Source organism: Arachis ipaensis, chromosome B8 (assembly GCF_059453495.1).
Source record: "Arachis ipaensis isolate K30076 ecotype BB chromosome B8, ASM5945349v1, whole genome shotgun sequence".
Lineage (NCBI taxonomy): Eukaryota > Viridiplantae > Streptophyta > Magnoliopsida > Fabales > Fabaceae > Arachis > Arachis ipaensis.
This window is the reverse complement of record NC_142443.1, coordinates 55,143,819-55,171,236: the sequence shown is the minus strand read 5'-3', so window position 1 is coordinate 55,171,236 and position 27,418 is coordinate 55,143,819.

Below are 27,418 nucleotides of genomic sequence, written 5' to 3'. Positions count from 1 at the left end.
AACCAAGGCCAGGATAGATTATCCAACAAACTAAGAAATAACAAACTAAGTGTAGAACCTTGAATGAACTAAAAAGAAAATAAGTTATGGAAAGCAACTAGTCTTAGAAGGTATAACAAGAAAAGGTAAAGGGGTGTTCCTTGAATATCTATAGAACCAAGAAGTAGTAAGCAATAAAGACCCAAGGCTCTGAGCATCAACTACTGGGATGGAAAAGAAACATTAAAAAGCTAAAAAAAAGGAGTTAAGGATCCTAGTAGATGCTTGTGGTGAAGATGTGTCAAGAAGAGGCCTGGGCAAGTAGATTCTTAGGGGTGTTTCAACACCCAGTACCCTAAAACCAACTGGTCTGGGAGTGCTAATTGAAAGCTTAATTAAAGGGTTGTCTTGAGACAAAACACTTAGAGTCGTGGTCAAGAAAGCACAACCAAAGAGAAAGTAAAATAACTCTTACTACTTCAAGGTGACAATCAATAGAAAGGACCCCTGAGGCCTATACTTAAAAGAACCCTCAAGGATCTAAGAGTTTTTCATGACATTAAAACATTCATACATGTGTTGAACACTTAGTCCTACCCTTAGTCATGTTGCAATCATTCAAGGCCAAGGCCTCAAGTTATAAAGGCTTACACATATTGATTTGCTTGGGACAAGCAAAGCTTAAGTTTGGTGTTGTGATGACTTGCATCATCTACCCTTCTTTCTTGCATAAAGAGGACCATAAAAGAGCATAAATCTCATTTGATCAGTACAATTCATGCATTATTTGATGAATATTACGGTACACTACTTTGAGATGAGTTGTGCTAAATTTCAGGTGAAAAAGGCATTAAAAATGGGAAGAAAGCAACAAAGAAGCTGGGCGTGTGAAACTGGCATGCCAATTGGGAGCAAACGCCACAAAAATACACTAACGTGGCACGCCAGGAGCTAGGCGTGGCACGCCAGTACTAAATTCCAGAGGATAAGTTCAAGCATGCATGTGGTTGTGGCACGCCAGGGACTGGGCGTGGCACGCTAGTACAAAGTTCCAGAGAGCAACAATGGAGGACACAAAAGGGGCGTGGCACGCTAGGTTGCACGTGGCACGCCTAACCCATCAGCTACTATGGGCGTGCCACTTGAGCCAAGGGGCGTGGCACGCCAACTCATCAACCCAGGAGGAACCTTCACTATGGCGTGCCACTTGATATCGAAGGCGTAGCACGCCAGCTCCAAAAAGTCACTTGGGCGTGCCACTTGAGGATCCAGGCGTGGCACGCCAAGCTTGAAGAGTCCACAAATGTATGAGCGTACCACTTGAGCAGTTGGCGTGGCACGCTGGTACAAAAATTCAGAGAAGGGGCTGAAGGCAATTAAAGACTGGGCGTGCCACTTGAGGTCGAAGGCGTGGCACGCCAGGCTCTCAATCTCACTTAGGCGTGCCACTTGAGCGACCAGGCGTGGCACGCTAATGCACAAAGAGGCCAAAGCAAGGGCTGGGCATGTCACTTGATGTCGAAGGCTTGGCACGCCAACCCAAGAATCTCACTATGGCGTGCCACTTGAAGGCTAAGGCGTGGCACGCCAGCTACTGGAACCAAGGCAAGATCATGGGGGTGGCATGCTAGCCTCTAGGCGTGGCACGCTGGTATAAGTTTCCAGAGAGGATGAAGGAGGTCAAATACATGGGGCGTGCCACTTGGTGTCGAAGGCATGGCACGCCATCCACTATTCTTCACTTGGGCGTGCCACTTGATCCCCAGGCGTGGCACGCCAGTGTCATTCAGAGAGCAAAAACCATTGGGGGGTGCCACTTGATTTCGTGGTGTGGCACGCCAAACAGAAGAGTCACTTGTTCACAAAGGGGCGTGGCACGCCAGACACTGGGCATGCCACGCTAGTTCAACTTTCTAGAGAAGCTTGATCAATCATGCAGCAAGGGCATGGCACGCCATACCCTGGGCGTACCACGCTAGTTCAAGTTTCCAGAGGAAAAGAGGAATGGAGAGAGGCTAGGGCATGCCACTTGAGCTCGAAGGCGTGGCACGCCAAGGTTGTTATAAAGATGAGCATGCCACTTGAAGGACTGGGCGTGGCACGCCAAGCCAGAATTGAGGGAGCACGTGACACGCCACTAGAGCGCCAACCACACACCAGCTGGGAAGTCACACTTATTGAGTTTCTTTTCCCTCCAAAATGTAATTTTCCTTTTTAACTTTTGTAATTCTTTTATTTTTGCTAGGAGTAGTATAAATACCCCCAAGGAGTACTGAATCAGGGGGTTAAGCAGTTAGAGATAGTAGTTTTAGATTCACTTTTACACTTTATCATCTTCTTTACTTTTGAGTACTTTCCTTGAGCTATGAGTAGCTAAATTCCCTCTCATTGAGAGAGGGAGCTCTGTTGTACTTGATGGATTGATGATAGTGAAATTTTTCTTCTGTTCATCTTCTCTTTGATTTGCTAGAAGGAATTTCGTTCTTAATGCTTAGTGCTCAATTATCTTGGGAAAGAGATTGCATACAAAATGGGTTTCATGGGAACCTTGGAAAAGGAAACATGAAACCATGCTTGAAATCCCTCTACTTGGTGTTTGGATATATGACATATAATCCTCCCTCTACTTGGACCTATGATGGTGTGTGGTATAATCAGGGACCAAGTATATATCTCTTCATGAGCAATTAGACCAAGGAATTGGCTATTGATCAAGATCTGAGAGATTGAGTCACCAAGGGATTGGGGCTCAATCAATCATGATTGCCAAGAGGTCAATGAGTTGCATGATTGAAGAAGATATAAGCTGAAATTGATCCAAAGAGACAACATCTCCCGATTTCAATGAATTTCCCCATTCTTATCTATCCCTTTCTTTATAGCTTAATTTTACATTCAGCAATTTTCCACTCCCATTAACATTCAAGTCATTTATGATTCTGCACTTTACATTCTGCCATTTCCATTTCTGTACTTTATTGCTTTTCTTTATATTCAATCCATTTACATTTCTGCCATTTATAATTCTGCAATCACAATCTACTTGTTCCGCTTGACTAATTCATCAATCGATTAAAACTGCTTGAATTTGCCAATCTCTGTGGATACGATCCCACTCCACTGTGGGTTATTACTTGACGATAATTTTGGTGTGCTTGCTAAAAGAACTGATTCACCATTTTTTAATGGGGGTTCAAATTGGATTCATCACAAAGTCTTCGGTTTCTTCCCCGTCGCTCAAGTCATAAGTTGGAGGTTGAGAAAAGTCTACCTCCGCATCATCTTCGTATTCACTTAGGGAAGATTCTTCAATCTCAAAGAATTCACTTGCGGGTGCAAGTTCATTACTAGGAGAACTTGATTCATGCTTATCATTACCAAGGGAACTTGTTTCTTGAGCTGTTTTGTCTAGTTCTTCCTAAGATATATGCTTCGGGGGTTGTGCACTATCCTCCTTATCATCATTTGGAAATTTCTTGGCGGAATTCTCCGCAATTCTTAGTTCCCATGGAGGTTCAGGATCTCCTAAGTCTTCAACCAATTCTTCTTCTTCGATAATTACGGCTTCCTCCACTTGTTCCAGTACAAAGTCATGCTCTGTACTATTCACTGAAGTTTCTAGTATCTCCTTCATGCTACGTTCTTCATTAGATTGTCCACATGAAGTCATGGGGTTCCTTGAGTGTCCGAACATTGGGAAGCTAATCGATTGATCGCTTGCTCCAATTGGTGAAGGGTTGCATGAAATTTATTCACTGTTTCCTTGAGATGCTCCTATGATTCTCGGGTCGATGGATATGGACATCGTGCATATGAAAGTGGTGGTTCTTGGGAGTAATTGGATGGGAATTGGGGCGGATAAGGGTTAGGGTCATATGGGGGTGAATGGTGGTAGGTGGCTTGTGAGTGTGGTGGTTCAAAGCTATGTTGAGGAGGTGGTTCATAAGCATATGATGGGGCTTGTTGGTAATTACAAGGGGTCCACCATATCTGTCATCTTGGTATGTACCTCGGAATGGCTCTTGACCATAGTAAATTGGTGGGTATTGGTTGTAACGAAAGGGTCCACCATAACTATTGTCTTGGCATGCATTGTAGAATGGTCGTTGTCCATGGTATCTTGGAAGGTGTTGTTGCCGAAAGGGTTGATCAGATCCTCGTGGCTCCTTCCATCTTTGATTGTTTCGACCTTGATGCATGTTCCTGTTATAATTTCCATTCCTTACAGCAACATTGGAACCAAACTTGAAGCCAGAGGGGTGAGAATTCATAGTAGCTAATGAAAGAAATTAAAAGCAAAAATTAAAAAGAAATAAACAGGTAAAAGAAAATATTTACAATAACCAATAAAAAGGCAAACAATTGCAAATTCCCCGGCAACGGCACCATTTTGACAAACTGATTTCTGCTAGTAAGAAATTTTGCAAATAAGTTCTCGTTGCTAGTATAGTTTCTAAACCAACAGAGAATCCTTTCGTACAAAAACTTGTTTGTCACTAAAGCAAACCCAATAAAAATAATAACCGAAGTATTTAAACCTCGGGTCGTCTCTCAAAAAATTGCAGGGAAGTGTGATTTATTATTGGTTATGGAAAGGTATATTTTTGGGTTTTTGTATAAGATAAAAAGCAACAATAGTAAATGGCAATGGAAACAAACTAACTATAAAAACTCTTGGCGAGGTATGAGAACTGGAAATCCCATCCTAGTTATCCTTATCAGGTGTGATGAGAATTGTTTATTGCTCCCACTTAGTTAACCCTTACTAAATAAAGGAAAGTCAAGTGGACCAATCAACTTGATTCCTCAAGTCCTAGTTAACTCCTATGGAAAGACTAGCTTTAGAGGGATCTAAATCAATTAGCAAACTCCAATTTTTAATCAACAGTTAAGTTTGACAACTTAAGTGTAACCAATTACTCAACCAAAGCCAAAAGGGGAAAATCCAAATTATTTATATAATTAATAAAAGAAAGCAACCATAAATCTGAAATATCTCAAATTGCATTTAAACATAAATTCAAATCTAACATGAGAAGATTCATAAGCCAATTTGGCAACATAAGTAATTAACAAGTAAAAGCATTAGAATAAATAAAAGTAGAAGAGAAACATAAATTAAAGGAACATTGAACCTGAATAGGAGAAGAAATCCTAATCCTAATAGAAATCCTAAATCCTAAAACCTAAGAGAGAGGAGAGAGCCTCTCTCTCTAGAAAACTACATCTAAAACCTAAAAAATTATGTATTATGAATGTATGATTGATGAATGATTTAATTCTCCCATTCTCCAGCCTTTATTCTATGTTTCTGGGCTTGGATCTGGGCCAAAAAGGGGCCCAGAAATCGCAGAGGACATTTTCTGCAGATTCTTGCACGTGGCGTCTGTCACGCGTGCGCGTGGGTCACGTGTTCGCGTCATCTGGAGATTTTTCTTTCCACGCGTACGCGTCGGTAACGTGTCCGCGTCAGTTGTGTTCTGTTCTAGGCACGCGTGTGCGTCGTCCACGCATGCGCGTCGCTGCCATTTAGCGCTAGGCACACGTCCGCGTCGTCCATGCGTGCGTGTCGCTGCCATTTTCTTCAAAACTCTATTTTGTGTGTTCCTTCCATTTTTGCGTGTTTCCTTTCTGTCCCCTAAGCACTTCCTGCCCTATAAAGCCTGAAAATACTCAACACATGGATCACGGCATCGAATGATAATAAAGGATAATTAAAATAAATATTTTTAAGGCATAGGAAACATGTTTTCACATATATCATAGAATAAGGAAAGAATTGTAAAATCATGAAATTCATATGAATAAGTGGGTGAAGAATTAATAAAAACACTAAATTGAGCACAAGATAAATCATAAAATAGTGGTTTATCAGCGGGCTTATGATGGCACTCCTAACGTTAGTGGTGTTAACATCACCACTAACGTTAGTGGTGTTGACTACACCACTAACGTTGGGGCTTCTTCTTTCTTCTACGTTAGTGCCCACGTTAGTGGCACTAATGGGGCCACTTACCTAAGCTTAAATGACCTTCGAATACTTTAGTGGTGTTAACTATACCACTAGCGTTGCAAGCTTTCCCCTTTTTCACGTTAATGGCCACGTTAGTGGCACTAACATGGCCACTGAAGAGGCTCTTCACTGCTTCTTGTACCTGAAACCAATCAAACATAGTGCATCAAAGTCTTGCTCTTGATCATGAGATGATGCATCATGTATTATATCATTCAACTCTTGCATTATTCTCATGAAATTGTTTAGAATTCACAATGTTCGCTTGAATCAAGGTATGGATGCATATTCAACCAATTACTTCCTTATTTCCCAAGAAAATGCATGAAACTAACCTAAAACATACAAAAAATGGCTAGTAAAACTAGCCAGGATGCCCTGGCATCAATAATAGATTGCATGTGTAGTCAATTGCTTGCATTTCAGTGCTACTTGGTTGAAGTGATGAATCCTTTTCTAAGAAACTGTTTTAGAGCTTTTCCCTAATTTGAATTAAAACTTTTTGAACTTGCTTAAAGAATTTTATTTTGGAACATGGTTTGGACCTCGAACACAAAACCCAATGAGATTTTGAGCCTATTGATTTGTTGTATTTTATCAACCAATGTTTTATTTTGGTGTGTGTTATTCTCTCTAAAATTGTGATCTTTGTCTTGCTTGATTCTATATTTCCAATGTTTGATGTATGCATGCACTTATGTGACTGAGGCCTTTGTTTCACTATAGCTAACATACCCATATGGCCTTACCTTTCACTATCCTTTGTAAACCAATGTTGAGCCTATTTTACCCCATTTGTTCTTTACTTTAGCTCATCACTAACTCTAAGCAAAAACCAATAATGTCCTTAATTTGAATCCTTGGTTAGCTTAGACTAGTGAGAGTGCTCATGATTTAAGTGTGGAGAAATTGGATTTGACAATATTTGGTTTGGGAATTGAGTATGTTAGACTTTTTTATGAAAATGTGAACAAGAATATTGAGGAAATGTTCATGCATTCAATACCTTAATCATATACATTGAGAAAAACAAAAGAAAAGAAAAAAATAAGAAAAAAAGAGAAAAAAAGAGAAAATAATAAAAGGGGATAAAATGCCCCAAAGTAAATGGTGATAGCAATGCATATGTACTGTACTCAAATTTGGATGCATGAATATGTGACAAAACATAGTTAATGGGTAGTTAGGTTTTATATTCTGATTACATGGATTGTCTAAGTTAGGTGGAAAGTTTAGGTTAATCAAGGATTCAAATTTTAGTCCACTTGACCAAATACATTCCTACCTTGACCCTAACCCCATTACAACCCTTAAAAGACCTCTTGATATATGTATTTCTGCATTAAATTTTTGTTGATTGGTAGAAGAAGAGCAAGCCTTAGAAAGCAAGGTTAGTAGAGAATTGAGAGAATCAAACCTTAAACACTTGAGTGATTAGAGTATATACACTTCCGGTGAGGGTTCGATGCTCGATTCTTTGTTCCCGGCTTTTATGAGCTTTCTTCTTGCAGGTCTATTTGAACTTCATTTTATGATTTAAATTAGTGGAATCCAGTTCATATTTTTCCTGAAAGGTTTATTTACTTTTAAACAAGTATGTGAAAGCATTTTGTATTTAGTTGCATTTATATAGATAGGTTGCATTTCATAATTTCTACCATTCCTCTTCACTCTTTTGGTTCTCTTGAGCAAAGCATGAGTACATGCTAATGTTTAAGTGTGGGGAGATTTGATGCACCACTATTTCGTGGTACATTTTAGGCTGAATTGAGTGGATTCTATCCCTTATTCTCACACTTATGCATACAATTCGCATGTTTTACATTTTCCTTCTTAATTTTGTTCTGTGATTGAAAACATGCTTCTTTGGCCTTAAATTTGCTAATTTTAATTCTCTCTTATTACCATTCAATGCCGTGATACGTTTGTTAAGTATTTCCAGGGTTTATAGGGCAGGAATGGCTTAGAGGATAAAAAGAAAGCATGCAAAAGTGGAAGGAACACAAGAAATCAAGTATTTCAGAATCTGGAAGCAACGCGCACGCATGGGCGACGCGTACGCGTGACTGGTGCAGTAAACATACGACTCGCACGTGTGGCTGACGCCTACGCGTGGCCAGAGAAACATCCAATGACGTGTACGCGTGGTCGACGCGTACGCGTGACGAGCGTCACGTGCTGCAATTTACAGAATTCGCTGGGGTAATTTTTGGGCTGCTTTGAACCCAGTTTCAAGCCCAAAAATACTGATTAGAAGCTACGGAGTGGAGCTGGAAGGAGGAATCAATCATTCACACATTTATTCATAAAATTTGAGGTTTAGATGTAGTTTTCTAGAGAGAGAGGCTCTCTCCTCTCTCTAGGTTTTAGGGTTTTTTAGTATTGTTCCTTCTCAATTTCAGATTTCTACCTTATTTTAATTTAGGTTTCTTCTACTTTTATTTGTTCTAGCACTTTAGTTATCTACTTCTCTTATTGATTCCTTTATTTTGCTAATTTAGTTTATGAACTCATGTGTTACTCTCAACTTTCATTAATGTAATTTATGTTTCACGTTTCTTATTGTTCAATTGCCTTGTTATTGTTATTTCTTTGCTTTGGTAGTCTTATATTTTGCTATGTCTTGTTAGTTTTCTCTATTTTTATTTTATGCCTTCCAAGTATTTGATAAAATGATTGGTTAGATTTTAAATTAGATTTTTATGTTCTTAACTTGGATTGATCAATTAGAAACTCTTGAGTTATCAAAACTCTTTATTGATTGGTGATTGAAAATTGCTAGTTGGCTTAGGCTTCACTAAATCTAGTCTTTGATTAGGACTTGTGAACTTAAATTGATTTTGCTCACTTGACTTTCCTTCATTGTTAGAGGTTAACTAAGTGAAAGCAAAAGGAAATTACCATCACCATTGATAATGATAATGAGGATCGAAATTCCAATTCTCAATCCTTACTAGGATTTTTTCTTAGTTGTTATTCTATTTCCGTGTTATTTACATTACTTGTCTCTTATCACAAAATCCCCAAAAATACTTTTCCATAACCAATTGTAAGTACACTTCCCTGTAATTCCTTGAGAGATGACCCGAGGTTTAAATACTTCGGTTAATTTTATTGGGTTTGTATTTGTGATAAATAATTTAAATATTGATTGAGGTTTAATTGTCGGTTTAGAACTATACCTGCAACGCGAAATTTTTGTAAAAATATTTACCGAAATTTTTTCTCCATCAAGAATACAGGGCCCTCACTATGGGAGCTAAGGCCAAACTCAAAGAGGAGCCTGCTACTGAGGAACTGAAGGAGATCAAGGCTCAGGAGGAGACTGGGAATGTCACCATGCACGTCTCCATGAAGATGGAGGAAAAACCCTCTCCAAAGGTGCAAGAGGAGCCTAAGGATGAGCAACTTGCTCAGTTCCTAGTAATTCTCAGGAAGCTACAAGTCAATATCTCTTTTGTAGAGGTGTTAGGAAAGCGACCCCCCTCTATAGCCTATCTGAAAAATGCCATCTCTGAAAATAAGAAATTTAGGGGAGATGAGATTGTGGTACTAACCAAAGAATGTAGCGCCTTGGTCCAAAAGAAGCTGCCTTCGAAGATGCAAGATCCCAAAAGCTTCCTGATTTCCTATACTATAGGGACCATCACCATTAAGAGGGCATTGTGTGCGACCTTGACTCTAGCATTAACCTTATGCCTCTCTCTGTGAATAAAAAGTTGGGAATTCAAGAGGTGCAGCTGGTGCGTGAAATTACACTTCGCCCAACTGAACCAGCAAGTGCATTGGGTCATCCAAGTAATACCTGAGTGAGTCAGGGTCAATCCCACGAGGATTGTTGGCTTGAATCAAGCTGTAGTTATTTTGTAGATCTTAGTCAGGCGGATAGAAAAGTTATTTGTTTGTTTAAAGTGGATAAAAGTAAAATAAAGATAACATTACTCAATTAAAGGTGAATGCAATGATTAGAAGATGGTTAAGCCTTCAGAGATGCTTTATTCTTCTTGATTAATTCGGTCCCACTATCTACGCCAACTGTGAATGATTTCTTCTATGGCAGGCTGTATGTGATCAACGCCTTTCTTGAGAGGTCGCCAATTTTCCTCTAGGCTGAACACCAGGGTTAGTGCGCATCCAGTGTGAATGAGGGTAAAGCTCCTGCAGTCCATTCCCCTTGATGATCCTACTCAAAACACCATAGACAAGGTCAAATCTTCTGGATCAAAGAATGTTCCACCTTTGGTTCTAGCCTTTACCACAAAGACCCTAATCTCCCCATACCTCAGCTAAACTGGTGTCTCGAGAAGTCTCCAACGAAGTCGTGGATTAGCTGTCTAAGAGATGTATAATCAAGCTAGTGGTTCATTGATATCCGATGAAAGACGCTCGCTGAACCCATAAATAGGGATAACCTTGTGCCGGTTCAACTCATTCATAAGGTTAAAGAACAAAGATACATCTTAGAATAGAGAATCAAACATGAATTGAGATAGAACAGTAATACTTTTATTAACCCATAAAACTCAGCAGAGCTCCTCCCCTTAACCTAGGAGGTTTAGAGACTTATACTGATAGAAAATACAATGAAAGGTTCAAAAAATGCTAGGATTTCTCGAATCTCCTCAACAAAAGGGTAATCTTCTCCTTTAAATACTAAACTAATGAATAAGGATTACAGAAATATGATAGGCTTAGGCTTGTAGTGCGAAAATCTACTTTCGGGGCCCACTTGGTGAGTGTTTAGGTTGAGCTTTACTGTCTCTCACGTGCTAGGATGCTCTTTGGGCATTGAACACTGACTAGGGACACCTTTGTGGGTGTTGGATGCTCGCCACTTATTTGTGGGCGTTGGACGCCTGGACTAGAGTAGATGGCTGGCGTTGAATGCCAATTTTGGGCTTTCAATTCTGAAGTAAAGTATAAAGTATTATATATTTTTGGAAAGCTGTAGATGTTAGCTTTCCATAGCCGTTGAGAACGCTCCATTTGGACTTTTGTTTCTCCAGAAAAGCTCCTTTGAGTACACAGAGGTCAGATCATGATAGCCTCTATAGTGCTTTCTCCGTCTCTGAATCAAACTTTTGCTCGAGCTCCTCAATTTCAGCCCGAAAATACCTGAAATTGCATAAAAACACACAAACTCATACTAGAATACAAAAATGTGAATTTTTCACTAAAATCTATGAAAATATAATAAAACTTAAATAAAACATGCTAAAAACTATATGAAAATGATGCCAAAATGCGTATAAAATACCCGCTCATCCGCAGCTCACCAGGATCTCATTGGAGATGGCAGATAAGTCCCTGAAATAGGCATATGGCATGGTGGAAAATGTCCTTGTAAATATTGAAGACCTTTACCTCCCTACAGACTTCATGATACTTGACACTGGGGAGGATAGAGATAACTCCATCATCCTTAGAAGGCCATTCCTTGCTACTGCAAAGGCCTTGATTGATGTGGAAAAGGGAGAGCTAATTTTGAGGATCTGGAAAGATCATATCCTATTGAAAATTCCCAACCCCCAGTCTCTCTCTGACAAGGGAGGTACTACTGTGCAATACTTAGTGTTTCAACCTTCTCTCTCAGTACAGAGTCATACAGAGCCCCCTAACATCAAATCTAAGTTTGGTGTTGGGCATCCATCACCGACCACTAGGGTAGGAGGTACTAAGAAGAAGGTACCCAAGGCCTGGAGGAACAAGAAGATTCCAACTGAAGACCTCTCACCTGGCATGAGGATGGTCTTCGTTAAAAGTCCAGTCATTCCGCATACAGTGAACCGAATCCTGTCTCTAGAGCATATTGAGCTAATTTATGAGAGTATAGGAAGGAAGCTCACCATGAAGGGTGAAGATTTGAGCCCCTATCAACCTCCTTAAAGGAGCTGTCCGTCAAGCTAATAACGGTAAAGAAGCGCTTGTTAGGAGGCAACCCAACCATGTGTACAGTATTTCTATTTTCTTTCTTTTTTTATTTTAGTTTGCTTTCATATTATTTTATCTTGTAGTAATTTTCATAATTTTCTATTGCTTTTTAACGTTTGTGATCATGTGTAGCACCTAGAGCAGAAGCAGAAACACTGAGGACTGAAAACAACACATCCTAAAGAGAGCCCCTTACTGGCGTTGAACGCCAGAATTGGCGCTCAACGCCAGCAAGGAGAGGAGAGCTGGGCATTCAACGCCCATTATGGAGAAGCTCTGGACCATTTTCTTGTTCCCCTTTGGGCGTTCAACACCCAAACCTGGTGTTGAACACCCCACGAATAAAAAAAAGGGATCCATACCTGGCATTCAACGCCCATACCTGGCATTCAACGCCGAGGAGGGGGCAGGGTAATTAGCATTTGAAGCTTCCAGAGCCCTTAGGTCCCACCCAATCCCCACCTACCACACCTATCATTCACTCCCTTCCTTCTCTCTCTTACTTTCTCTTCCTTGATTCCCACCCTGCTTTCCCTCTTCCCGATACACATTCACAAATCCCATCAAGTCCCTTCCCACCAACCCACCCACTTCAAATTCAAACCTTCCTCCATATTTTTCCCTCCCATATGACCGAACCACACCCCTCTCCACCCCTATAAATATCCCTTCATTCTTTCATTCATACTCACACCTTCACAATCCTCTTCCCTTCTTCCATATTACCCTTTATACACTTCCTTTCTTCCTTTCTTACCCTCACTTGGCCGAAGCCTCTTTACCCTCTTTGATCCATCTTTTTTCTTCTTTCTTCTCCTATTTTAATTTTCTTCTGTTACTATTTGCTCGATGACGAGCAATGTCCTTAAGTTTAGTGTCAAAAAAGCTCCCCTTTTTTCTTTCTATTCCTACTCTCTATGGCACCAAAAACTGGAGAACCCTCAAGGAAGAGAAAAGAAAAATCCCCCGCTTCTGCCTCTGAACCTTGGGAAACATGGAGATTCCTCACCAAGGCACATCAAGACCACTTCTATGACGTGGTGAGGCATAAAAAGGTGATTCACGAGGTCCCATTCAGGCTCAAGAAAGATGAGTATCCGGAGATCCAACAAGAAATCTGGAGAAAAGATTGGAAAATTCTGGCCAATCCCATTTCAGCAGTTGAAACATTAATGGTGCAACAATTCTTTGCTAATGCTTGGGTCACCAAGAAGCACGACACTAGTGTGAACCCAGAGCCCAAAAACTGGCACACTATGGTCAGAGAGCAAGTCCTAGATTTTAGCCCGGAAAGTGTGAGATTGGCACTATAATTGCCTAGGATGCAAGGTGACCCACACTCTTACACTCAAAGGGTCAACTCTGACCAAAGACTAGAGCAAGTGCTTGCAGATATCTGTGTAGAAGGAGCTCAATGGAGGAGGGACGCATAAGGCAAGCCCTATCAACTAGGTAGGATTGACCTCAAGCCTGATGCTAGAGGATGGTTGGAGCTTATCCAACACTCCATCATCCCCACAAGTAACCAATTTGAGGTTACAATAGAGAGGGCAGTGGTGATTGATGAGCGGATATTTTATATACTTTTTGGCCTCATTTTCATATAGTTTTCATTATGTTCTGTTTAAGTTTTATTATATTTTCATAGGTTTTAGTGTAAAATTCACATTTTTGGATTCTACTTTGAGTTTCTTTGTTTTATAGTGATTTCAGGTATTTCTGGCTAAAATTGAGGAGTTTGAGCAAAAGTCTGATTCAGAGATAGAGAAAGGACTGCAGATGCTGTCAGGATCTTCGGGAGCTACAGAAGTCCAAATGGCGCGCTCTTAAGGGCTATGAAAAGATAAAATCCAAGGATTTCAAGAAATATATAATGGTCCATACTTTGTATTGGAAATGAAGGCCCAAAACTGGTGTTCAACGCCAGCCACCAGCCCCAGTCCTAGCATCCAACGCCCATAAAGGGGTAGTTGGTGTCCAACGCCCTTTAGGGGGTCTCAACCCAGCGTTCAACGCCCCTAAAAGGTATTAGCTCGTGGAAAACACTCAAGCTTAGCCTAGACACTCACCAAGTGGGCCCCAGAAGTGGATTTTCGCACTACAAGACTAGCTTATCTTATTTTCTGTAATCTTGAGTTACTAGACTAGTATATATAGAACAAAGATCACCCTTGTTAGAGATCTTTTGCGACCTTTCATTATTATTTTTTGTACAGTATGAGTCACTAACCTCCTATGGTTAAGGTTAGGAGCTCTGTTGAGTTTCATGGATCAATAATATTATTATTCTAATTCAATATGTCTGATTCTATTCTCTAATGCAACCTCGTTTTTCATCTTATGAATTGAGGGTGACCCGTGACAATCACCCTTGTTCTACATGGGTTCTGTACGATTCCTGACCTGGATAGCGTTGAACTAAAGCTAGAGATTGCATTGTGGATTCCAATAGAGCATCTGAGCAACTTTGGATATGTGACATATAATCTCGTTTGCTATGGGTGCGTGAGGTCTCTGTGTCATTAAGGCTAGAGTCAGAGAAGCAGCACTTTCTGATCTGGAATATCTGCCTTGTTTGTGGCACCTTGAGTAGGATCGTAAAGGGGAGTGGATTGCTTAGAGCTTCATCTTCTGTTACAGTGAGAAACCTAGGGGTGGCTTGATGAGAGGACATGAGTCATCTCAACGTGGTGGATTGTTGCAGTGGAGGAGGTTAACTTGATGAGAGGACATGAGTTAATCACTTACGGCTGCCATTGAAGGAATAAAAAAGTTATTGAAGAAAACAGTAAGAAAAGTTAATCCGCAAAGACAAAGCATCTCTGAAGCCTCAACCATTCTATCACCATTGATTTCACATCTATCTAGTAACATTTTATTTATTTATTTTGTTTTATGTATTTTCTGTGACAAGCTATAATTTCTATCCACCTAACTAAGATCTGCAAGGTAACCACTGCTTGCTCAAACCAACAATCTCGGTGGGATCGATCCTCACTCACCTGAGGTATTACTTGGACGACCTGGTATACTTGCCGGTTCATCTGTGCGAATTCTGTGGAGCCAGTTTCGTGCACCATATTTTTGGTGCTGTTGCCGGGGATTGTTCGGATTTGACAAACAACCGGATTATCTTGTTGCTTAGATTAGGTATTCTTTATGGTTTATTTTCTCCTTTGTTTGTATCTTTTGTTTTGTTTTTCAAAACCTTTTCTTTTCTTTAGTACTCTTTGTATTTTGTTTGAGTCTTGTGTCAATCTTTAAGTTTGGTGTCTTTTTTAGTCTTTTCTTTTCTTTTCTAACTTTTCGAAAATTAGAGTCTTTGGTTTCAATATTCTAAAGTTTGGTGTCTTTTTGGTGTTTCTTAGTTTTTCATTCCTTTAGTTTTTCAAAAATTGTTCTTGATGTTCTTCCTTGTATTCGAAATTGTTCTTGTTATTTTTCTTATTTGATTTTAAAAATTATAAGTTTGGTGTCTTGTAGTGTTTTTCTTCTAAAATTTTTTAAATTAGTGTCCTTGATTTTCAAAACTTTCAAGTTTGGTACCTTTTCTTGGTTTTGGTTGATTTTTCCTTTCTTGATTTTTCGAATAATGTTCTTGTTTTTCTTTCTTGGTGTTCAAATTGTTCTTGATCCTTTTCTTTATTTGATCTTTAAATTTTTAAGCTTGGTGTTTTTTTGTGTTTTTTCTCCAAAAATTTTGAAAATTATATCCTTTGATTTGAAAAATTTTAAGTTTGGTGTCTTTTTGTTTTTGCCTTTTTAAATTTTTCAAAATAAAAAATTCAATTTTAAAGTTTCTTGTTATCTTTTTCAAATCTTTATCTTATCTTTTTATCTTTCTTTGAATTTCAAAAATCTTATCTTATCTTGTTTTGAATTCCAAATCTTTTTCAAATCTTTATCCTATCTTTTTTATCTTTCTTTGAATTTCAAAAAATTCTATCTTATCTTATTTTAAATTCAAATTTTGAAATTCAAATTTCAAATTCTTATCTTATCTTAATTCAAATTCAATTTTCAAGTTTCAAGATTTCAAAATTCAAAACTTCAAAATTCAAGTTTTCAAAATTCAAATTTCAAATTTTAAAATCAAATCTTTCAAATCTTATCTTTCTTTGTTTGACTTCCTCTTTCCAACTTTAAATTTTTAAAATAAAATCTTATATTATCTTTCAAATCTTTTGTTTGACTTTCTCTTTCTAAATTCAAAACGTTTCAAAATCAAATCTCTTATTTTCAAATCTTCTTTCAAATTTGGATTTCAAAACCTTTAAATTTTTAAATCTTATCTTATTTTGTTTCTCTCGCTTGATTTTTTCTTTCTAATTTTAAAATTTCAAAATCTTTATTTGACTCTTTTTTTTTGACTTTTTGAAAATTTACTCTTTAATTTTAAATCTTGTTGGTTAATTGGTTGTTCATATCTTTTCTTCATCTTTTCTTTTCTTAGCTTTTTCGAAATTTTTAACTTATTATTTTCTTTATTAGTTTTCCATCTTTTATTTTTTTTTATTTATTTAATTTTCAAAAAAAAAATATAATTCTTGTCTATTTCCTCTCTTCTTGGTATCTCATTGGGAGCTCTCTATACTCTAACATAGAGACTCCCACTTTTCTTTGTCTCTTGTTTGTGTATGCAGGAATAGGAATAGTGCACTATGGATCTAGAGGAAGAGGCACAACAAAGAAGAACCTTGGGGTCTTATACAACCCCCACTGCTGACTTCTATGGAAGCAGCATTAGTATACCTCCTATTGGAGTAGCTCATTTTGAGTTCAACCCACAGTTAATCACTCTATTGCAGCAAAACTGCTAGTTTCAGGGACTTTCTCAAGAGGAGCCCACAGAATTTCTTGCTGAATTCTTGCAATATGCTGACACAATGTACACTGACGGAGTAGACCAGGATGTCTACAGGTTGTTACTTTTTTCCTTTACTATTAAAGACCAGGTAAAGAGGTAGTTAGACAACCAAACCAAGTCTAGTTTGAAAATATGGAGTCAACTGGTGGATAAGTTCTTGAATTAATACTTTCCACTAAAGAGGCTAACCCAGTTAAGACTGGACATTCAATGCTTCAAACAAGGAGATAATGAATCCCGTTATGATGCTTGGGTGAGGTACAAGATGATGCTACAGAAATGCCCTTCTGAAATATTTTCAGAATGGGTAAAGTTAGACATCTTCTAGTACAGACTAACAGATATGGCTAAGATGTCCTTAGACCATTCTGCTGGTGGTTCAATCCACATGAAAAAGACAATTGAGGAAGCTCATGAGCTCATTGAGACAGTTGCTAGCAATCAACATCTGAACTCATCTAATGAGACTCCAACGAAAGGAGAGATTAAGACAGTATCCACTGAGTCAGACCCTCTTGAGCAAAGTGAGTCATTAACCCAGGAATTGCACTCCCTTGCACAACAAACGTTGAAATTTCAAGAGATGCTGCAAGAAGCCCGAGCCTCTAACAGAACTATAGAGGCATAGTTGAGTCAAACTAGACAGCACTTATATGAACAGATAAGAGAAGAGTGTCTGGCCCTTATTAGTACCAAGGAGGCTGAGCCTAAAATGGTACCCACTGTTGAGGAACTGATGACTGGAATTCACTTCCCATATAAAAATAATGAATTCGTTCTTTTGGCAAGTGCACCAAAATTATCGTCAAGTAATAACCCACAATGGAGTGGGATCGTATCCACAAAGATTGGTAGATTTGAGCAATTTTAATCAATTGGTGAATTAGTCAAGCTAAACAGAATAGATTGTGATTGCAGAATTATAAATAGGCAGAAACATAAATGGCTCAAAGGTAAATAAAAGTAATAAACTGCAAAAGAGGAAATGGCAGTAATGTAAAGTACAGAAATATAAATGACTTAATTGTAAATGGGAATGGGGATTTGCAGAATGTAAAGAAAACTATAAAGAATGTGGAAGACAAGAATAGGGAAATTCATTAAGATCAGGAGATGTTGTCTCTTTGGATTAAATCCAGCTCATATCATCTTCAATCATGCAACTCATTGACCTCTTGGCAATCATGAGTGATTGAGCCCCAATCCCTTGGTGACTTAATCTCTCAGATCTTGATTAATAGCCAATTCCTTGGTCTAATTACTCATGAAGAGAGATATGCTTGGTCCCTGATTATACCACACATCATCATAGGTCCAAGTAGAGGGAGGATTATATGTCACCATATCCAAATACTAAAACCCAGATCCTACTCAAGTGTGAGAAGGGATTTCCTTTTCCAAGGTTCCCATGAAACCCATTTTGTATCCAATCTCTTTTCCAATATGATTGAACACTAGTCATTAAAACGAAATTCCTTCTAGCAAATCAAAGAGAAGATGAAGAGAAAAAGAAATTAACTATCATTAATCCATCAAGTACAATAGAGCTCCCTCTCTGAATGAGAGGAAATTTAGCTACTCATAGCTCTGAGAAAAGTACAAGAGATGGAAGACATGATAAAGTGAAAAAGTAAATCCAACTAAAGACTCTACTCCACAACTTAGCTTCCTAACTGCTTAACCCTTTTCTCAGTACTTTCAGGGGTTATTTATACTACTCCTAGCACTAGAAATAAAGAAAATACAAAAGTGAAAAGAAAAATACAACTTGGAGGAAAAAAAAAACTCAATAAACGTGATCTCCCAGCTAGCGTGTGACTGACGCTTCAGTGGCGTGCCATGCCCAGCTCTTCAAGTGGCACACCCTCCTTCATTGGCATCCCTGGTGTGCCACGCCTTCGAGCCCAACTGGCACGCCCAGGGTTCTTTAAGTATGTAGCCTGGCGTGCCTGATAAACCCCGATTTTGTGATTTATCTTGTACTTAATTTGGGAGATTTTGTCATTTTTTCTCGCATTTATTCAATGAAATAATATGGTTTTGTAATTCTCCCTTGAATTTTGCTTAAGTGTAAAAACATGCTTTTTAGGCCCTAAATTGGCGATTTTAATCCACTTTAATTCCATTCGATGCCTTGATGTGTTTGTTGAGTGATTTCATGTTCATAGGGCAAGTATTGGATGGAAGAAGTGAGGAGAAAAGCATGCAAAGTGGGAAAACTCATGAAGAAATGAAGGAACCATAAAGCCGTCAAGCTTGACCTCTTCGCACTCAAACGACCATAACTTGAGCTACAGAGGTCCAAATGAGGCAATTCCAGTTGCGTTGGAAAGCTAACATCCAGGGCTTCAAAATAATATAAAATTTTCCATATGTTACTTCGCGCTCAGGGGCGCGCACGTGCCATGTACGCATGCGCGCCGATTCTGCCGTGGCCCACTAAGGTGAAATCGCCCCCAGCGATTTCTGAAGCACTTTGGGCCCAACCGAACTCATTTCTAATGCTATTTCATGCAGAATTCAAGCTTGGACAAAGGGGGAGCAATTGTTTGGTAGTATAGCATCATGTAGGTTAGTTTCTAGAGAGAGAAGCTCCCTCTTCTCTCTAGAATTAGGTTAAGTTAATTTTCATCTTAGATCTAGATTCAATTCATGCTTTGATTTACTTTTCCTTTACAATTTCTTGTTCCTCTACTCTTCCTCTCTCTAATTTTGTATTTTATTCTAGTAATTGCTTACTTTGTTGTTGATGCATTTTTGTTCTTCCATTTTCCTTTAATGCAATTTATGATTCATGTTTTTTTATTATTGAATTGCTTTATTGTTGTTTAATTCCTTGCAATTTGTAGTTGGTAGATTTATATTCCTTGCAATTTTACTATGCTTTCCATTTGTACCCACCAAGTGTTTGACAAAATACTTGGTTGGGCCTTAGAGAAGATTTTTGAGCATTCTTGGCTTGGAGGGAGTAATTAGGCAATCTTGAGTCATGAAAACCCAACTCATGTTGGTGATCTAGAGTTGTTAGCTAGTATTGTTTCCATTGACGCTAATCTTTTGCTAATTAAATTAGTGAGTTGATTAGGACTTTTGGATTGAGATTAGCTAGTCTTATTAGACTTTCTCCGAGTTTGAGGATAACATGATACCTTCCTCAATCGTCGGAGATGACGTAATGAGATAAATTCTTGTTTATAATTGTGGTATGATTGATTAATCTTGTTTGACTTTCTCCCTATTTGTTGGAGTTGACTAAATAAGATGAATTAATCATTGCATGACTAGGATAGAAAGCCTATGATCTCAATCTTTGCCATGAATGTCTCTCTTCCTTAATTGCTTTCTTTAATTGCTTTCTTTACTTTTCTTGTCATTTAAATTTTCTTGCCCTCTCACCAATCAAGAAAACCCCTTACCCCCTTTCATAGCCAATTATCAAACACTTTATTGCAATTCCTTGTGAGACAACCCGGAGTCCAAAATACTCCGGTTATTTCTTATTTGGGGTTTGTTCTTTGTGACAACCTAAAATTTAATTTGATGCGAGAGTTGTTTGTTGGTTTGGAGCTATACTTGCAACATAAATATTTTGTGAAATTCCTTACCCACAACAATTTTTGTGTCAAATTAATGGCACTGTTGCCGGGGAGTTGCAATGGTGTTATGTTATTGGTTATTGTATATATGTGAATATTATGAATAGCTTGATTTTTGGATTGCTTGTTAGTTTTTGTTAGTTTTAGGACTTTGTTTCATTATTTCTTGTTAGCTTTTATTTCTTATTTTCACTTTTCACTATGAATTCTCACTTTGGCTATGAGTGTGATTACAACTATGTTGTAGGAAATGGAAACTTCAATGAAGATGTGCATCAAGGATGGGATAACCAAAGGTGGGAGGAGCCATATGCATATGATCAATCCTCATGGCAACAACCTCCACCAATGCACTATGAAGAAGAGCCAATCTATGATGCATACCAATCCGATGGTTATGGTGAATCTCCTTGTGACTTCCAAGAACCACCACCATACACCTATGAGCCATATCCTCAACATAACCCTCAACCATACTCACAAACCCCTTCTTACCAACCATCTTCATATGACCCTAATCCATATCCATCCTACCAACAATCATATGAACCACACATAGAGCCACCAATACTCCAACATCAACATTTTCAAGAACCGCCCCCTCCATATTATTACCAAGATGAACCACCTCCAATACATGAAAACTTTCAACCACAAGATAAACTCTACTTTCCAACACAACCTCCTATGGAAGAACACTCATGTCCTTCAATCCAAGAGTCATATGATCCTACTCGTGATATCCAAGAGGAGCAAGAGTCAAGGGGTCATTTCAAGGAAGCATTGGATCAATTTCAAGTAACCATGGAGTGTGTTATGCAACAAATGGAAAGAAAGGAAAATATTGAACCACCACAACTCTACCCAAAGGAACCACCTTTCGACTATAATACCTTTCCCTCAAACAATGAACCCTCTCTTCCACCATCACCTCACGATGAAGCCTCTATGCTAGAATTAAGGGATCTTGAATCACATATCTTAAGGCAACACAAGGAGGATGAAAAGAATTTTGAGGAGTTAAGAGCAAAAATGGCTATCATGGTAGAAGCCATTGGCAACATAGTCTCATCCCGCCTAAGCCTATGCGATCAAGGCACTTCCATTGTAGAATGTGGAGAAGCAACCAAGAAGCTTAGTGAGGGAGTGAACTTGAAGCTCCAAGGTGAAGAAGAGGAATTAAAGCAAGAAATGCAATAAGAGGAGGAAGTAGATATTATTAAAGAAGAGGAAGAAGTGGTTGAAGACTTAGGAGATGCGGAACCACCTTGGGAGTCTAGGATTGAAGAAAACCCCTCCAAGATGATTGAATTTGATACTAAGGAGGAATGTGCACAACTTCCAAGGCATATCTCTTATGAAGAATTGGATGGGATGGAGCAAGAATTGAGTCCCCTTGGTGATGAAGATCAAGCATCAAGTCTTAGTGGTGAAGAATCCTTTGAGCATGAAGAACCTTCTCCCGTTGAGTTTGAAAGCGTTGTGGAGGTAAATTTTTCTCACCCTCCTAATTATGACTTGAGTAAGGGAAAAGGCTTAGATAATATTGTTGAACAAAGGATTGAAATTAAGAGATCTTGTGGAGAGGTGGAAGTCCTTAGAAAGAGAAGGATGGGAATTGAATACGCTTTGTCAAGACCCTTGGAATCACCTTTGCCTAGGTTGCTATCTACACCTTCATTTGAATGGGTGAAACTCATTTCTACTAGCTTTATTATCCTACTTGAATATGGTTTGCTTGAAACGGATAGTCAACTTAGGATGCTTTGTGGGATGAAGCATAAAAGAAAGATGTTTCGTGGTTGGCGTTGTAAGTCTAGGTTCATTATTGTTGAAGCTTCAAGGAATGAAGGTTGGACTAGTGCTCAATTGGATGGGTCTAGGAGGATAGTTTGGTGCTTCCATGAGAATTCATCTCTCTTGCCACCCGGAGGAAACCACCATGATCGACTCAAGGACGGGTGTGAAAACAAAGTGTGGGATCCCGGATCGTACAAGGAAGATCAACTTTGGGAGCCTATGGTTTGTGAAGAACTCCATCAAAGCTTGGAGTTATTAACTTTGAATGATAAAGCACAATGGAAGTCCAAGCATTGGTGGATGTTCAAGGATGGATTCAAGCACAGGCCACCTTGATGAAGAGCTCCCCATAAGTCCAACTTAAGGACAATAAACAAAAGTGCTAGGTGGGAGACACCCCACCATGGTAACATCTTTCCCTTTTCCCTTTGTAAATATTGGTAATTTAGATTTAATTTCATGTTTTGTTTGATTAGTTGAGTTTAATTGGGAGTCTAGTAGGTCAAATAAGGTTTTTTGATGTTTCGGTAGTTGTTTGGAGGTTGGGAATGCTTGGTTTGGTGCAAAGACATAAAAATTTTTTTTTTGAAAAACAGAGCACCAACCCGCGCGTGCGCACACCTGGTGCGTACACGCGCCTCAAGCATTTTCGACCATCCACGCGGACGCGCCATGTACGCATACGTGTGGATTGAATTTTTCTACCCCTCCATACATTCACCCGAGAGTTGTGCCTGAAGGCACGCGCACGCGTACCTTGCGCGTCCGCGTCGACTCTCTGCTTTGCCATTGGTGGACGTAATTGTGATTACACTTTGATTATGTAAAATTCATTACTCTTTCTTTCCCTGGCAATGGCGCCAAAAATATGATGCCAATACCATGGTTCACAACTTCGCACAACTAACCAGCAAGTGCATTGGGTCGTCCAAGTAATACCTTACGTGAGTAAGGGTCGAATCCCACAGAGATTGTTGGTATGAAGCAAGCTATAGTCACCATGTAAATCTCAGTCAGGCAGGTGTAAAATAGTAATGGGGTTTTCGAAAATAATACTAAAATAAGGATAGAAATACTTATGTAATTCATTGGTTAGAATTTCAGATAAGGGTGTAGAGATGCTTTCGTTCCTCTGAACCTCTGCTTTCCTGCTATCTTCATACAATCAATCTTACTCCTTTCTATGGCTAGCTTTATGTAAGGATGACACCGGTGCCAATGGCTACTTTCGATCTCTCTCGGGAAAATGATCCAAATGCTCTGTCACAGCACAGCTAATCGTTTGGAGGCATCACCTTTGTCGTTGGTTACATCCTATTCCTCCCTGTGAAAATGGTCCGATGCGCTGTCACTGCATGGCTAATCATCTGGAGGTTCTCGATCATACTTGAATAGGATTTACTATCCTTTTGCGTCTGTCACTACGCCCAGCACTCGCGAGTTTGAAGCTCGTCACAGTCATTCAATCCTGGAATCCTACTCAGAATACCACGGACAAGGTTTAGACTTTCCGGATTCTCATGAATGCCACCATCAATCTAGCTTATACCACGAAGATCCCAATATCTCGGACTCGGTCCCCTGTATTAGTAATCTAAGAGATACTCGTTCAATCGAAGGTAGAATGGGAGTGGTTGTCAGGCACGCTTTCATAGGGAATGATGATGATTGTCACGTTCATCACATTCAGGTTGAAGTGCGAATGAATATCTTAGAAGTGGAATAAGTTGAATTGAATAGAAAATAGTAGTACTTTGCATTAATCTTTGAGGAACAGCAGAGCTCCACACCTTAATCTATGGAGTGTAGAAGCTCTACCGTTGAAAATACATAAGTGAAGGTCCAGGCATGGCCGAGAGGCCAGCCCTCAAAACGTGATCAATAGATCAAAAGATAATCCAAAGATGTCTAATACAATAGGAAAAGGTCCTATTTATAATAAACTAGCTATTAGGGTTTACAGAAGTAAGTAATTGATGCATAAATCCACTTTCGGGGCCCACTTGGTGTGTGCTTGGGCTGAGCTTGAGTGTTACACGTGTAGAGGTCATTCCTGGAGTTGAACGCCAGTTTTGGTGCCAGTTTGGGCGTTGAACTCCACTTTGCAACTTGTTTCTGGCGCTGGACGCCAGAATTGGGCAGAGAGCTGGTGTTGAACGCCAGTTTGTGTCGTCTAAACTTGGGCAAAGTATGGACTATTATACATTGCTAGAAAGCCCTGGATGTATACTTTTCAACGCAATTGGAAGCGCGCCATTTCGAGTTCTGTAGCTCAAGAAAATCCAGTTTTAGTGCAGGGAGGTCAGAATCCAACAACATCAGCAGTCCTTCTTCAACCTCTGAATCTGATTTTTGCTCAAGTCCCTCAATTTCAGTCAGAAAATACCTGAAATCATAGAAAAACACACAAACTCATAGTAAAGTCCAGAAATATGAATTTAACATAAAAACTAATGAAAACATCCCTAAAAGTAACTAGATTATACTAAAAACATACTAAAAACAATGCCAAAAAGCGTATAAATTATCCGCTCATCACAACACCAAACTTAAATTGTTGCTTGTCCCCAAGCAACTGAAAATTAAATAGTATAAAAAGAAGAGAATATACTATAAATTCCAAACTATCAATGAAACATAGCTCCAATCAAATGAGCGGGACTTATAGCTTTTTGCCTCTTGAATAGTTTTGGCATCTCACTTTATCCATTGAGGTTCAGAATGATTGGCATCTATAGGAACTCAGAGTTCAGATAGTGTTATTGATTCTCCTAGTTCAGTATGAAGATTCTTGAACTCAGCTATTTTATGAGTCTTGGCCGTGGCCCTAAGCACTTTGTTTTCCAGTATTACCACCGGATACATAAATGCCACAGACACATAATTGGGTGAACCTTTTCAAATTGTGACTCAGCTTTGCTAAAGTCCCCAATTAGAGGTGTCCAGGGTTCTTAAGCACACTCTTTTTTTTTTTTGCTTTGGACCTTGACTTTAACCGCTCAGTCTCAAGTTTTCACTTGACACCTAGACGCCATAAGCACATGGTTAGGGACAGCTTGGTTTAGCCGCTTAGACCAGGATTTTATTCCTGTAGGCCCTCCTATCCACTGATGCTCAAAGCCTTGGGATCCTCTTTATTTACCATTGCCTTTTGGTTTTAAGGGTTATTGGCTTTTTGCTCTTGCCTCTTGGTTTTAAGAGCTTTTGGCTTTTTCTGCTTGCTTTTTCTTTCTATTTTTTTCGCCTATTTTTTTTTCTCTGCAAGCTTTGTTCTTTGCTGCTTTTTCTTACTTCAAGAATCATTTTTATGATTTTTCAGATTATCAAATAACATGTCTCCTAGTCATCATTCTTTCAAGAGCCAACATATTTAACATTCTTAAACAACAACTTCAAAAGACATATGCACTGTTCAAGCATTCATTCAGAAAACAAGAAGCATTGTCACCACATCAATATAATTAAACTAAGTTCAAGGATAAATTTGAAATTCATGTACTTCTTGTTCTTTTGAATTAAAACAGTTTTTATTTAAGAGAGGTGATGGATTCATAGGACATTCATAACTTTAAGACATAGTTACTAACTACTAATGATCATGTAATAAAGACACAAACACAGATAAGCACTTAACATAGAAAACGAAAAACAGAAGAAATAAGAATAAGGAATGAATCCACCATAGTGATGGTGGCGTTTCCTTCTTGAGGAACCAATGATGTCCTTGAGCTCTTCTATGTCTCTTCCTTGTCTTTGTTGCTCCTCCCTCATTGCTTTTTGATCTTCTCTTATTTCATGAAGGATGATGGAGTGCTCTTGATGTTCCACCCTTAGTTATCCCATGTTGGAACTTAATTCTCCTAGGGAGGTGTTGATTTGCTCCCAATAGTTTTGTGGAGGAAAATGCATTTGAGGCATCTCCGGGATCTCATGGTGATAAGCTTCATACGCCTCTTGATCTCCATGAATGGGCTCTCTTGCTTGCTCCATCTTTTTCTTAGTGATGGGCTTGTCCTCTTTAATGAGGATATCTCCCTCTATGTCAATCCCAGCCGAATTGCACAGGTGGCAAATGAGGTGAGGAAAGGCTAACCTTGCCATAATGGAGGACTTGTCAGCCACCTTGTAGAGTTCTTGAGGTATAATCTCATGAACTTCCACCTCTTCTCCAATCACGATGCTATGGATCATGATGGCCCGGTCTATAGTAACTTCAGACCAGTTGCTAGAGGGAATGATTGAGCATTGAATGAACTCCAACCATCCTCTAGCTATAGGCTTAAGGTCCAGTCTTCTTAGTTGAACCGGTTTGCCTTTTGAGTCAATCTTCCATTGAGCTCCTTCTACACATATATCCATGAGGACTTGGTCCAACCTTTGATCAAAGTTGACTCTCCTTGTGTAGGGGCGTGCGTTCTCTTCCATGTTTGGCAAGTTGAACGCCAACCTTACATTCTCCGGACTAAAATCTAAGTATTTCCCCCGAACCATTGTAACATAGTTCTTTGGATCCGAGTTCTTACTTTGATCATGGTTCTTGGTGATCCATGCATTGGCATAGAACTCTTGAACCATTAGAATGCCGACTTGTTGGATGGGGTTTGTTAGAACTTCCCAACCTCTTCTTTGAATTTCATGTCGGATCTCCGGATACTCATTTCTTTTGAGCTTGAAAGGGATCTCGGGGATCACCTTCTTCTTGGCCACAACATCATAGAAGTGGTCTTGATGGGCTTTGGAGATGAACCTTTCCCTCTCCCATGACTCGAAGGTGGAAGTTTTTGTCTTACCTTTCCCTTTTCTAGAGGATTCTCCGATCTTGGGTGCCATCAATGGTAATGGAAAAACAAAAAGCTTATGCTTTTACCACACCAAACTTAGAATGTTGCTCGCCCTCGAGCAAGAGAAGAAAGAATTAGATGAAGAAGAAGAAGAAAATATGGAGAAGAGGGGGGAGGTGTATTTCGGCCAAGAAGAGAAGAGAGGGTTGTGTTTGTGTGAAAATGAAGAAGAATGGAAGGCTTTATATAGGGAAGGGAGGGGGGTTAAGGTTCGGCCATATGGGTGGGTTTGGGTGGGAAATTGATTTTGAATTTTGAAGGTAGGTGGAGTTTATTGGGTAGGTTTATGGGGAAGAGTGGATGGATGTGAGTGGTGAAGAGGTGATGGGAAGAGAGATTGAGGTGATTGGTGAAGGGTTTTGGGGAAGAGTGTTTATGGGATTGTGTGAAA